Genomic DNA, 14,735 nt, shown 5'->3' with positions numbered 1-14,735 from the left:
GTGGTGGTGGTGTGTTGTGGTATGTTAGGTTAGGTGTTTGTGTTTGTTTGTTTGTTTGTTTGTGTGTACTTGAAGGGGGTATTAGTAGTTTCTCTCTACCTTTCCTTCCTCTCAGGTGAGTTCAGGTGTTGCTAAGAGGGAAATTTGGACAGGTATAAGAGGTGATAAAGCGCTGATTATGTTATTTTTACCTTTTTCTTTTCATATCCCTATTTTTCCTATATTTTCCTTTTATCCATTCCTTGACTTCACAATTTAACCTTCTCTTTTTTTTCTCTCTTCACAACTTTTTTCACTTGTACTTCTATTTACTTTCTTTCTCTTTTATTTTTACGTTTCATCCTCGTTTCTTCATCGTCATTCTTCCTTTCTTCATTTCCTCCACCCACTAACAATTATCTTTTTTTTTCAATCTTTCCATCTCTTTCATCTTTTCCTCCCCGTTTCTCTTCCTTTCTCTCCCTTCGTGACGGCATCCATTCTCTCTCTCTCTCTCTCTCTCTCTCTCTCTCTCTCTCTCTCTCTGCTCCATAATTTCTCTTTTCTTTCTTCCTCTCCATGACATTCCCACGCCTTTTCTTTCCCTCCTTGACTCTTCCTCTCCATTTCATGACCTCTCCTTCTTTTTCCTCCTTCCTATCTCCTCTCTCGGTCATGACTCCCTTCCTCCTCCTCCTCCAGTTTCTTCTTTCCTTTCCTCCGTTACTGCCTTCTCCATTTCCTCACCTTTCCTCCCCTTTATTCCCTCTTCCATCTCCTCAAATTTTCTCTTCTTCCTTTCCTCTTACGTTTCCTCCACCTTCTTCCTTCTAACTCTTCACCTTTTCTCTCTTCCTTTCTTCCTGCTTTTCTACATCTCTTTCTCCTCCTCTTCATCTTTCCTTTCCTTTATTCCCTCCTTTACCTCATTCTCTCTCCTCTTCCTTTCTTTCGTTTCCCCCACTTTCACCTTCTTTTTCTTTACCTGTTCTTCTTTCTTTCCTTTTGTTTTTACTCCCTTCATCTCCTCTCTTGTTCATTTTTTTCCTTCTGTTCCTTCCCCTCCCGTTTCCTCCACCTCCATCCCTTCAGTTCCTTTCGTCCTGTTCTCCCTTTCTGCACTTTCTCACCTTATTTCTTTCCCTACCGCCTTTTCCTTCCCCACTTCCCTTCTTTTCTTCCTTCCTTTCTTCTTTCCTTCTCCTTCCCTACCTCCACTTTCCCCTTCCTCCCACGACCCTCCATGTCCCAACTTAATGTCCTCTTCTGCATCTTCTCAACTTCTTTCTTTCCCTAACCCCATCTTCCCTCCCTCCATCCCTGCCTCCAATCCCCCTTCCTTCCTTACCTCCACGTCCCTCCATATCCCTACCCCTAGTCCTCCCCTTCTCTGCATCTTCTCACCTTATCTCAGAATGCTGGAGGTGGCGGGGGCAGAGTCTGGGCAGAGAGAGCCCTTGATCATCACTGAGGGTCGGCCGGGGCGTGGATAGAGAGATGGCGGTGATAGGGATCTTCCACCCATCACCCCCATCACATGCAGAGGCTTATAGTACCGGGGCTGATGCGATCTGAAGGGGCGTCCATCAGCAGCCGGGCCCAGAACCTGATTGACCGGGAGTTCGAGGTTTGGGAGGCGGAGGGAACTAAGAATCGACAGGTCCCCGATACTCCTTTTAGTCCCCCCTTGAATAGGATTGACTTAATGTAGGATTGGGTTGTTTTTTGGGGGTCCCTGAAGTCTGATACGAGTCCAGTCCTTGTGTTAAAAGCTCAGAACGCGGTCGTGGAGACTAGGCAAAGGGAACCATTTATATATAGCGTCCCCGATCCTTCTTTAGTCCCCCCCTTGAATAGGATTGACTTAATGTAGGATTGGGTTGTTTTTTGGGGTCTCTGAAGTCTGATACGAGTCCAGTCCTTGTTTTAAAAGTTCAGAACAGGGTCGTGGAGATTAGGCAAAGGGAGCCATGCATCTACAACGCCCCCGATCCTCTTTTAGTTTCCCTTTGAATAGGATTGACTGAATGCACGATAGGGTTGGTTTCGGCGTCCATGGAGTCTGATTCGAATCTAGAACGTGGTCAGTGACGGGAACCGAGAATCTATTGCGTCCTCGATTCTCCTTAAGTCCCCACTTGAATAGGACTGACTTGCACGAGTAGGTTGGTTTTGGGCGTCCGTGCAGCCTGATCTGAATCCAATCCTTCTGCTAAGAGTCCAGAGCGGAGTTGACGAAAGGAACTTAGGATCTATAGCGTCTTCGATCCCCCTTTGGTCCTCACTCGAATAGGATTGACCTGCACGAATAGGTTGGTTTTGGGCGTCCGTGCAGCCTGATCCGAATCCAATCCTTCCGCTGAGTCCAAAATGGGGTTGACGAAGGGAACAACAAAAAACTATAGCGTCCTCGATTCCCCTTTAGTCCCCCCTTACATAGGATTGACGAGTAAGTTGGTTTAGACGTCCACGCAGTCTAATCCGAATCCAATCCTACTGCTAAGGGTTCAAATCGGGGTCGCGGAGGGTAGCGTGTACCTGGAGCGCCCTGTAATTACCTGAGGGAGGGCACCTGGGGGAGAGGCTGACGCAGGGGGAGATAAGGCGGGGAGTGCGAGTCTTTTGCTCCCCCGACAAGACGCCTTTCACATCACTTACCCGCTTGAGATGTTAACGGCGACGATCAGCAGAAGGGGGCAGCAGGAGGCGCGGGGAGGGCGTTCTGCTGGCGATTCAAGGTCCTGCGGTAGGGTCCAGTAAATAATTGGTCTTAACCCTTGCAAGAGATCCTACCCTTTGCACCCTTTCTGACCTTCTTCTCCCGTTTCCACGCTTGTCCAGTTCTTTGCTCCACCTCCGTCCGTCTCTTACCACTCTCCCTCCTTGCCTGTCCTCCTTAGACACTCTTTGACCCTCTCCCCTTTCTCTTCCTTGCCTGTCCTTCTAGTTAACCTCTCCTTCTTTCCCTTCTTCCTGTGTCTTCTATTCTTTGCACACTCTTCCAATCTCTCTTCTTTGATCCTCTTCACTTTCCTCTTCCTCTTTCTTTCCCCTCTCCCTGTCTCTCCTACTCTTTTCCAGTCCCTCTTCTTCCTTGTACTACTCTTTGCCTGCTTTTCCTTTTTTTTCTTCCTGGTTCTCCTTTTCCTTGCCTACTTTTTCAGTCTCTCCTTACTTGTTCTACTCTTTGCCTTCTTTTCCTTTTTTTTCTTCCTGGTTTTCCTTTTCCTTGCCTACTTTTTCAATCCCTCTTTCTTGTTTGTCCTACTCTTTGCCCACTCTTCTGATCTCCCTTCTTCCCTGCCTCTTTATCCTTGCCCTCTCTGATCCTCTTCCCTTCCTGTCTCACTCTTTACTTACTCTCTGACCCCCTTTCACAGTATTTCTCTCTCTCCCTCTTGCCCCTTTCCTTTGCACTTTCCCATCCTGTCCCTGTCTCTACCTCTATTCCTCTCTCTCTATCCTTCTTACCTCATTCTTTGTTCCTCTTTCTCCTCCTTCTCACCTGCCTTCATCCCATACCTGTCCCCCCTCCCCCCCTTCGTCCAGGTGTGTGGCTACTTCTCAGGTGAATGTCAGGCCTCGCGTGGCGCTGACCAAGATGCTTGTTCGTATGTTGACGTTATCTGACGCGAGGGTGGAAGGGAGGAGAGGAAAGGGACACAAAGGAGGAGGAAGAAAGAGGAGGAAGAGGAGGAGAGAGGAAGGTGACAGGGAAAGGTGAGGAAAGAGAGGAGGGAGGAGGAAGAAAGAAGAGGAGAGAAGGAACTAGCCAAGGAGGGGTGAGGAAAGAGAAGAGAGAGGAAGAATGGGAGAAGGAGGGAGGAAGAAGGTAGTGAGAGAGAGAGAGAGAGAGAGAGAGAGAGAGAGAGAGAGAGAGAGAGAGAGAGAGAGAGAGAGAGAGAGAGAGAGAGAGAGAGAGAGAGAGAGAGAGAGAGAGAGAGAGAGAGAGAGAGAGAGAGAGAGAGAGAGAGAGAGAGAGAGAGAGAGAGAGAGAGAGAGAGAGAGTGTGTGTGTGTGTGTGTGTGTGTGTGTGTGTGTGTTAGGCATAAGAAGGTGAAAAGAGGAGAGAGGAGGAAAAGGGGAAGGAGAGACTTATTAGAGAGGGAGCGTTGAGGGGGAAAGAGGAGGAGGAGGAGGAGGAGGAGGAGGAGGAGGAGGAGGAAGGTATTTTTTCTCTAAACATTTGTAACACTGATGGCACTTTGTGAATCAACTTGTTGGTAATACTGCTATTAGTCGGGTAAACAAACCTGTGCTACTTAGAAACACACACACACACACACACACACACACACACACACTCACACACACACACACTTAGAAACGCTCATAAAGTTGTGTTTTGATTAGGTAGGGTTGTGTATGTTTGTATGTGTGTGTGTGTGTGTGTGTGTGTGTGTGTGTGTGTGTGTATAGTCGGCGTTGAGGAACCAAACACAAACTTTCACAACCGAAAAACAAAAATAAAAGAAAGGAAACAGAAAATCAAATAGAAATAACAAGAAAAGAAGGAACAAAAAAATAAGGTCTTGCAAAATTCATGAAAAAAAAAAAACACAGGAAGTCGTTAGAAAAGCATAAAGATAGAGAGAGATAAGAAAGAGAAGAGAAGAAAAGGAGAAAAAAACGGTAAATAAGAAAAGAGGAAGGAGAAAATGAGGCAGTAAAAGATAGCAAGAAGGGAGAACAGTTAGGGATTCGCGTTTTAATCCTCCGCGGAGGAAGGAAGTCATGTTAGGCAGTTTTATTTTAGGCTCCTGAGAGGGACGAGGAAGGGAGGGAGGCAGAAAAAAAAAATAAACGAGGTGAGGAAAGGAGGGAAACGGGGCTCGGTAAAAAAAAAAAAGTACGAGACAAAGAAAGAAACCGAGTCAGTCAAGAGAAAAAAAAGATGAAACAAACCAGGAAACTTGAAAAAAGACAAGGAAAAGAGTGCAAAGTGAGAGAAACAATATCCGAAACTCAGATGAAAAGAGAAAGAAAGAAAGGAGGGGAAACCACGGAAATAGAAAGGTCAAGGAAATTGTAAAAGAAGCAAAGTAACTGTAAAAGGACAAGAAAAAGCTGACAGCGAGACAGAATTCGAAACTAAGATTAAAAGAAACAAAGAAAACAGGCTGAAAAAGTAACCACCCAGACAGAAAGGTCAAGAAAAATATAAGACAAAAAGAAAAACTAAAACAAAAATAAAAAGTCGAAATGGAGATAGCAAGAAAGAAAGATGATTTAACAACGAGTGAAAGAAAGAAAGAAGGAAGAAAGCCAAGGAGATAGAAAGGTCAGGATAATTATAGAAAAAAAACCGGAATGATGAGAAAACTGTGAAAAAAAGAGAAGAGAGTGAGAGAGAAACAGAATTCGAAGCTACGATTAAAGAAACAAAGGAAGAAGGAGGAGAAGCCGCCGAGAAAGAAAGGTCAAGAAAATGATAAATAAGAAAAAAGATAAAGAAACAGAAAAAAAAAACAAGAAGAAAGCAAAAGAGAAAGAGATACGGAATTCGATAAGAAGTAAGCAGTGGAGACGCGGAAAGAAGGAAGAAAACCACCGAAAAGATAAGACAGAAATGAAACAAAAAGGAAACAGTAACATGACAGGAAAAAAACCCCCGAGAATACATGTTCTTTCTTTAATTTCAGAAGTATATACCGATCATCCTCTTCCTCGGTACTGATGACAGGAAGGGAATGAAGATGTAAAGGAAAACGTGTAGGGAATAAACAAACAAACAAACAAACAATAAGAAAGAAACATGTGCCGAAGAACCTTAATCAAGACGTCAAAGAAACGAAAAGAAATTATAAAACACGATGCTAAAAAAAAAACAAGGTCGTTAAACCATAAGAAAAAAAAAAGCCATAAAAACTTGCATTGAATATTACAAAAAAAAGCAACTCATAAAACGGCTCTAAAGCTCATAAAACCACACAATGAAAGATGGTGAAGGTCCTACCCAAAGATCGGTACTACGAGTTCTTTGCTCTTCCGTAGGGGAACTGCTGGCTATCTCGAGAGACCCGCAGCAGACCAAGAGGTGAATTACACACATATTTACAGGAAATAAAGAAGGAAGGAATGAAGGGAGATAGGAAGGAAGGCAGGAAGAGCATATACTAAGAAGGAATGAAGAAAAAAACGAATATTAGGAATGAAGGAAGGAAGGAAGGGAGATAAGCAGACAGGCAGGCGGGAAGAATGAATGCTGGGAAGGAAGAAGGGAAGGAAGGAAGAATGAGTACTTGGAAGGAAGGAAGGAAGGAGAGAAAATAAACAAGCAGGCAGGAAGAACGAACGGAAGGAAGGAAGGAAGAAAGAAAGAAAGAAAGAAAGGAAAAATAAAGGAAAGAATGAAAAGTAAAAAATGAGAGAAAAAGAAATAATAAAATAGGGAAAGAAAGAGAGAAAGGACAAAGAAAGAAAGAAAAGAAAGAAAAATAATGATAGAAGAAAAGAAAGAAAGAATGAATGAATGAATGAGAAAAATATAAAGGAAAGAAACAAATAAAGAGAGGCGGACGGGCAGACAAGCAGGGAAATCACTAGCTGGGAAAGAAACAAACGAACGAAAAAAAATTAAATAAAGAATATAGTACCCAAAGAACCATGTCCCGTTTCTCCACTCCGTTCCCAAGACTCACAAGACCACGAGGCAACAATACATAGTGACCCGGCGCGGCGTAGCACAGGTGGACGGGCGAAGAATCCTGCGACGAACCGGTCCGGGAAAAATGTAAACACGCGGCTGGACGAGGCGTAATAGGCTGAGTATTGCAATCAGCTGACGGACGGGGCAGTAAACTCGTACGTGGGGGAGTGGAATTGCGGCTGACGGGTCTCGGGATGGAGTGAGGAGGCCCAGAGGATGCATATCTTAGAGGGAATGTAAGGCAGAGACGTATCTTTTGACGGGAACGAAGGGGAAGGTGGTCATTGGTGGATATCTAGATTGAAATGGGGTTGTAATTTTCGTGTTTTTTTGACTAGACTGAAGTGAATAGGTGAACATAGCAAAATGAAGGCAATAAAAAGAGGAATGTGAGAACGAAAGGTAGATTTTGTTGCATATCTTGAATGAAATATGTGAGGAGGGTTGTAATTTTCGTGTTTTTTCGACTAGACTGAAGTGAAGGGCCAACATAGCAAAATGAAGACAATAAAAAGAGGAATGTAAGAACGAAAGGTGGATTTTGTTGCATATCTTGACTGAAATAGGTGAGAATAAGATAGTAAACTTTTGGAAAGGGTCAACATAGCAAAATGAAAGCAATAAGAAGAGGAATATAAGAACGAAAGGTGGATTTTGTTGCATATCTTGACTGAAATAGGCGAGGAGGGTTGTAATTTGCTCGTTTTTTATTAGAATGAAGTGAAGGAGGCAAGTGGTTGGAGGAATAAGATGGAAAACTGGAGAAAATGTACAGAGGAATTTGTGAACTGAACCTGTGTCTTTTGGCGGGGAGGAAGGAGAAGGTGGTCACTGGTACGTACATAGCTAGACTGAAATGGGTAAGAAAAAGGAGTAACTTGCGTGTATCTGTACTAGAATGAAGGAAGGGAGATAAGCAGAGAGGCAGACGGGAAGAACGAATGCTGGGAAGGAAGGAAGGAAGGAAGGAAAAAAGAAAGAAAGAAAGAAAGGATAAAAAAGCCAAGATAGGAAAATCGAGGCAGAATAAAGAAAGGGAAATAAGAAAGAAACTTAACCTATATATTTTGAAAGGACGAAAAGACGGCAGTTATGATTTTATTGCAAAGCTTGACTGAAATTGGCAAGGAAAGTCATAATTTGTTTGCTCTTGACTCGACTGAAGTGAAGGGCCAAGTGGGTGCATGAAAAGCTAGCAAACTCGAGTCGAAACAAAAAGAGATACAAGAAAGAAACAAAACCTTCATCTTTGCCAAGGACGAAAGGCGGAGGTGGTGGTTTCGTTGCATATCTCGACTGCAACGGGTGGATAGCGTCAAATTCTTGCATATTAATTTTGTACTTGGGATGGAGTAAATGGGACCAGGCAACACATATTTTGAAGGTATTATTAAGGAAAGACTGTTCTGTTATATTTTATTGTCGAAGTGATGAAGGGGTATGTTTTTTTTTTTTTTCATATCCTGACTGAATGCGTGGAGGTATTAAACTTCTTGCATATTTGTATTTAGGATGAAGTAAGTGGGGCAAATCAGAATATTATCTTGTCAAATAAGGAATAAACTTACCCCGGGTCTTTTTTTTGTGAGCAGGACGATCAAGAAAGGTGGTTATCGGTGCATGGCTTGACTGAAATTGGCAAAGATAGTCAAATTCGCGCCGAGTTTGACCAGTCCTTACATAACTTGGGAAGATCAGCAAGAAGAATCAAGGAGTGACTTTAACTGTTACTATCTTCTGACGGGATGAAAGAGAAAGGCTGTTATTTGCTGTACGTCTTGAATGAAGGTTTTGCACGACCTACCGAGAAAGGACTGAGTCGGCCAAATCGATGCATGAGTTGAGGGTGGTTTTGAAGTCGCTGTGTCTTTGAAATGGGAGAGAGAGAAGAAAAAAAAAAGGGTTGATGGTGCGCATCTTAATATCGAAAAAAAGGAGTTAAACTGTTGCACATTTACTGAGAGTGGATCAAACGGTTTCTTAAAGGATATATGGGAAGACCGAAAAGAGATCTCCAATTATTTAAAACGTGCAGTAGAAGCTAACATTTTTACTTACCCCAAAGAAATCGAACTAAATAACAATGTATACCTTTTAATCACAAAGTCTTTTATTCCCGCTCAGATATAACGTAAACAAACACCAGCACAGTTTAATTGAGACAAACAAAAGCAAAACAAATCAATAAATTCACTTTCGAACACAAATTACACGAATAAAACAACTTAATGTAGATCTTTTAATGACCAAGACTTAATCCTGCTCCAATATGATAAGGAAAACATCAACACATTACAATTAAGAGAAAAAAAGACTAAAATCAAGTGAATAAAAACAACTAGAAAGCAAGAGAATAAATCCCCTTTCGAACAAATTAAGTAGAAACACTGTCAAGCTAAACCCAAACACACACACAGAGAAAGAGGATCAAACACTATGTAGCATCTCGTATAAAGGATCCCGGGGACTCAAACGCTTGTATCCCTTGAGTTACGGAGTGAGGAGAATCGGATCCCTCTTCCCCGCACACACAAGGGGTTCGAAGCCCATCCCCGCGTAACATGATGGGGCAGATGTTGCACCCTTGCTCCCACGACGCCAGTGTGGTAAGCGAATATAACTGTGAATACAACTCTAAATTTATGCTCTTGAATTCTCTTGTATCTCTCCACTAGAATATATAATCAACGCTAACACGACCGCTACCTTCATCTCCACCTCCTCCACCTCCTCCACCACCACCACCCCATCATCACCATCCAATCATCTCCTCCTCCTCTTCTTCTTCCTCCTTCTCTTCCTCCTCCACCTGCACCTCCACCAGTGTCAAAACAAGATATTGGAGGGAAAAAAGTGTAGGTCAAGTCATGTTCCACTTCCAAAGACAGCAAGTGTGTGTGGTTGTGAGGTGGAGTAGGTGGTGGAGGAGGAGGAGGAGGAGGGTGGAGTGGAAGGAAATAAAGTTAATATGGAGAATGAGGAAAAGGAAAGAAAATACTGGAGAGGTGGTGGAAGAGGAAGAGGAAGAGTGAGGTGGAAGGAGAAAAAAAAGCAAAGGAGGAGAGAAAGTTTAGGTGGAGAAGGAGGAAAAGGAGAGGAGGGAGGTAAAGTAGAGAAAAAAAATGGAGATGAAAGAATATTGGAAAGTAAATTAAAGAAGAGGGAAGGAAGTAGGAGGAGATGAAGAAGAGAGAGACAACATGGAAGTAGAATGCAGGAAGAAGTGGAAGAGAGAGAAGAGGAACAGAGGGAGAGGAGGAGGAGGAGGAGGAGGAGGAGGAGGAGGAGGAGGAGGAGGAGAAGGAGGAGGATGAGGAGGAGGAGGAGAGATATGGTGACTTTGCAAAGGAGTGGAGGAGGAGGAGGAGGAGGAGGAGGAGGAGGAGGAGGAGGAGGAGGAGGAGGAGGAGGAGGAGAGCGGCATGTAGGGTGTAAAAGGAGGTTGTGTTGAGAGGAGGAGGAGGAGGAGGAGGAGGAGGAGTGGTGATATGTAGCATGTAGTCTTTAAGAAGATGATGATGTAGATGGTGTGTGGCAGGATGAAGGATAATGGGAGGAGGAGGAGGAGGAGGAGGACCAAAGGAAGACAAATGGGATGGAGGAGTTGACAGAGGAGAGTGAGTTGAGGATTTCTGAAGCGTGGGATGGAGGGAAGTAAGTAAGAAGAAGAAGAAGAAGAAGAAGAAGAAGAAGAAGAAGAAGAAGAAGAAGAAGAAGAAGAAGAAGGAAGAGAAGATAAGGATATGTCAGTAGGAAAATCATGGACAGAACAAGCGTGAACAAAGAAGGAAAGAAGAAAGAGACAAGAGGAAGAGGAAGAAGAAGGGGAAGAGGAAAGCAGGTGGAGGAAAAGGAAAAGGAAAAAAAAGAAACCAAGAGAAGAAGGAGAGGAAGAGGAGGAAAACAGGTGTAGGAATAGAAGAAAGACAGAGAGAAGGACAGGAAGAGGAGAAGAGGAGAAGGAGGAGGGGAAAGAAAAAGAGAGACAGAGGGAGAAGGAGGAAGAGGAGAGGAGGAGGAGGAGGAGGAGGAGGAGGAGGAGGAGAGGAGGAAGAAGAAAGGAAGACCCAGCTCACCTCGCCCCACTCTTCTGCCAAGTTCAAGGCGCTGCTTCCCTCCACCTCCTCGGGCAGGCCAGTGACCACCCTCCTCCTCCTCCTCCTCCTCCTCCTCCTCTCCTTATATGCACCTCCCGACCCAGCTGCTCCTCGGCCTGCAAATGGATAAAATGCGGATCGAAGGAGGCTTGACTGGAGGAGGAGGAGGAGGAGGAGGAGGAGGAGGAGGAGGAGGAGGAGGATTTGCCGCCTATTGGACCGTGTGAGTGAAAGGTTAGGTTTCCTTGGCTAATCTTGAGTCATTATAAATGCCTCCTTTTCCTTTTCTTCCTCTTCCTCTTCCTTCTCTTCTTCCTCCTCCTCTTCTCTCTTTTCTGTCTTCTTCCTCCTCGATCGTCCTATATTTTCCTCCTCCCAGATTTCCTTTTTTTTTGCATTGTGTTTTCTTCTTGTTCTTCTTGTTTTTATTGTTTTTGTTCTTCTTTTCTTGTTCTTCTTCTTCTTCTTCTTCTTCTTCTTCTTCTTCTTCTTCTTCTTCTTCTTCTTCCCTCTCTTTCCCTTGCTCCTTGGCCTTTCTGGTGTTACGTAAGGCTCATAAAGATCACACACACACACACACACACACACACACACACACACACACACACACACACACACACACACAAGGAACTATATGGGCCGGATATTGTCGTCTTCCTGTCCTTCATACTGATTGGTCTCGCCGTCAAGAGGAGGAGGAGGAAGAGGAAGAGGAGGAGGAGGAGGAGGAGGAGGAGGAGGAAGACACGCAAAGCAAAGACAAATAAAGAGGAAGGGGCGTTGAGCAAGTTAGATTTTAGTATATTTTTTCTTTTCCCTCTTCCTCTTTCCTCTTTTTTCTTCCTTCCTCTTGTTACTTACTGTGTTCTTCCTCTTCCTTATATTTCCCTTTACTTTAATTTTTTTCGTTCTTCCTCTTCTCTCTTATTTTCTTCTTTTTCCTTATTTTACTTGCTTTTGCTTACCTGTATTTTCTCTTCTTTTTCCTTTAAGACATCATCTTCATCATCATCATCATCATCATCATCATCCTCTTCACTTTCTCCTAATCTGCATATTCCCTTCTTTCAGTCTTCTGTTTTTTTTTCACCTATTTTTTTTTATCCTCGGTTGCTTCGTGTACCCTTTCGCTTCCCTTCCTACTTGCTCGTTATTTCCTGCTGTTTTCTCTCTCTCTCTCCTTTGGTTCCTTATTTGCAGTTCAGCTTCATCCTCTCCCCTTCTGCTCTCTTCGCTTTTTGCTATACATTTCCTCTCTCTAACTCCTTCCCTATCAAACCTCTGCTCTCCCTCTTGCTTTCTACTCTTCCTTACTGTTCTTCTTCAGTGCTCTTTCTTTGCTTTCTTTTAATCTCTTCACATACTTACTTCAATCTCCATTTTCTCTCTTTCTTATTACATTCCCTTTTGTTTCCTTTACTTTTTCTCTACTGTCCCTGTCTTTTCTTTACTCCTTTTTCTCATCAAACCTCTTCTCTTCATCTTTATTGCTCTTTCTCCCTTTTTATTGCTATACCTTGTTTTACTGCAGCCCGACTATATACTTTCATCATTCCCTTTTTCTTCTTTCTCTCACACACACATTAAGCAACCCACAAGTCAACAAACCAATCAACTTCTTCTTCGTCTCAATCTATCCTTGTATTATGCCATCTTCACCCTTGTCTTGCTTTTCTTCAGCCCCTTCTTTTGCTCCCTTCATTCCCGTGTCCTATCTCCCTTATAGCGTCCCACAACAAGTCAACCAGCCAACCAGATTCCTTCCCTCTGCATCTCCCCGTCTCATGCCATCCTTGTATACCGCCATCTGCACCCATTCCTTGCTTTCCTTCACCTTTCTTATTGTCCATTCTCCCTCTCTCTCTCTCTAATAGCACCTCCAAGTCAACCAGCCAACCAGATTCCTTTCCCTATGCATCTCTCCGTCTCCTGCCTTCCCTGTGTGCCGCCACCTTCACCCTTTCACAACACGGGTTTATCTTCACCTCACGATTGCGCGACCTTTTGTTACTACCCCGAGATGGGACGCCCCGGCTGATCTTCTCCTCAAGTTGATCTTTTCGTCCTCTCCTCCTCCTCGTCCTCGTCCTCTCGCGCTTGCAGTCTGTCTTTCTCTTCTCTCTCCTCGCTTGGCCTTTTCTTTCTCTTTCTCTTTGTTGTTGTTGTTGGTCTTCTCTTCCTCGTTTGGGGTGCATTGAGTGGGCCAAATTGATGCATATTTTGACGGGAATTTACAAAGCGAGGTGAAATATTGACGGTGGAAATAGGAAGAGAGAAACGAAGGGAGGAACGAGGGAAAAGGGTGAGAGGTGCAGGGGAGGAAGGAGAGAGGAAATGGGGAATGGGAAGGAGGGTAGGAATAGGAGGGAGAGAGGGAAATGGGTAAAATTTTAACGGTGCATAAATGAAGGAAAAACGAAAGGGAGGAATAAGGATAAAGGAGGGAGGGTAAGGAGAGGAGGGAGGAAGGAAAGGGTGTTGGAGAGAGATGGTAAGGAAAAGAAGGAGAGGAGGAAGGGAATAAAATTTTGTGCAGATATGAGAAGAGAAAGAAAGGGATGGATAAGAGAGAGAGAGAGAGAGAGAGAGAGAGAGAGAGAGAGAGAGAGAGAGAGAGAGAGAGAGAGAGAGAGAGAGAGAGAGAGAGAGAGAGAGAGAGAGAGAGAGAGAGAGAAAGGAGAAAAAGGAAGGAGGAAAGCAGTAAGGGAGAATAAGAGGGAGAGTAAGAAGAGGAAAGAGGGAGAAAACGAGAAAAATAGGGAGGGTAAGAAGCAGAGGAAGGAGGGAGGAAAGGAGGGATGAGAAAGAAAGTGAGAGAAAGGGGAAGGGAGGAAAGGGAGCAAGAGGAGGAGGAAGGGAGGAAGCGAAGGGAGGATAAGAGAAAAGATGAATATGTAAGTTATTGTGCATTTCAAGTAGGATTAGAGAGAGAGAGAGAGAGAGAGAGAGAGAGAGAGAGAGAGAGAGAGAGAGAGAGAGAGAGAGAGAGAGAGAGAGAGAGAGAGAGAGAGAGAGAGAGAGAGCTAGAGAGAGGGAGGGAGAGAAAGCTTGAGCCAGAGAAAGAAAAAAAAGAGAATACATATACAGATTTTGCATTTATTTTGCCTGAGAAATACGCGCTTGTCTGAGAATGCGTACACCTGCCCCTCACCTGACGCCTCGCTCACCTTTACCTTACCTGTGCGCGCCTCGGAAACACGAAAGAAAGGGAAAAGCTTCGAGGTGGATGACGTAGTGGGTATTAAAGCCTTGACGGATGAGCGGGAGACGCCACGAAAGCGAAGGATTAGTGAGGAATTGACGAATAAATACAGGAAATGGGTAGAATGAAGTGGAATGATGCTGTTGTGAGAGAAGAGAGAGAGAGAGAGAGAGAGAGAGAGAGAGTGATTGAGAGAGAGAGAGAGAGAGAGAGAGAGAGAGAGAGAGAGAGAGAGAGAGAGAGAGAGAGAGAGAGAGAGAGAGAGAGAGAGAGAGAGAATAATATAATGTAATAGTAACAGTTGTGCATATAATTATTTTGTTGCAGCATTGTTTCAGTTTTTTTTTGTCCCACTTTGTAACACTTTCATTTTCTCTCATTTCAGGTAAGCTTGGAGCGCGCACTTCAGTCCCCGCTATCACCGTGAGTACACCTGAGCTCCTCACCTGCCCACTGAGACTCCACTTCATCTCTTCCCAACCAACAAACACATTCAGTTTCACTCAAATCAATTATCATCTGTCCTTAAGAGAGATAAATAAAGGAAAAAATAAAATGAGAGAATATAAGAAGATAACAAAAGAAAGGCGAATGTTAGGTATTAAATGTAAAAGAAAGTAAATAAACGACGAATAGAAAGTGAAAGCCAAAAAAAAAAAATACATGTTCGTTAAAAGAGAAAAGGAACAGCACGGATGAGAGAGACAGAGAAAGGGAGAGAGAAGTAGAATATGAAAGGGAGAGGAAGAGGGAGAGAGCTGGGAAAGGGGGCGAAAGGACAGTCCTAAATACGGGATGACAGACAGAC

At 43.8% G+C, this 14,735-nt stretch overlaps 1 long non-coding RNA gene across 1 annotated transcript in view; it reads left to right on the top strand.

Moving 5' to 3' along the window:
* LOC126998076 (uncharacterized) overlaps positions 1–14,495 on the top strand; it is a 72,130-nt gene extending 57,635 nt beyond the window's left edge. Inside the window, exon 3 of the long non-coding RNA XR_007752624.1 lies at positions 14,313–14,495. This is a non-coding gene — a long non-coding RNA (uncharacterized LOC126998076). The remainder of the gene's footprint in view (positions 1–14,312) is intronic.
* Positions 14,496–14,735: the final 240 nt, after the last annotated feature.

Source organism: Eriocheir sinensis, chromosome 13 (assembly GCF_024679095.1).
Source record: "Eriocheir sinensis breed Jianghai 21 chromosome 13, ASM2467909v1, whole genome shotgun sequence".
Taxonomy (NCBI): domain Eukaryota; kingdom Metazoa; phylum Arthropoda; class Malacostraca; order Decapoda; family Varunidae; genus Eriocheir; species Eriocheir sinensis.
The sequence above is the reverse complement of the archived record's forward strand: the minus strand, read 5'-3'. Positions and strand labels throughout refer to the sequence as shown.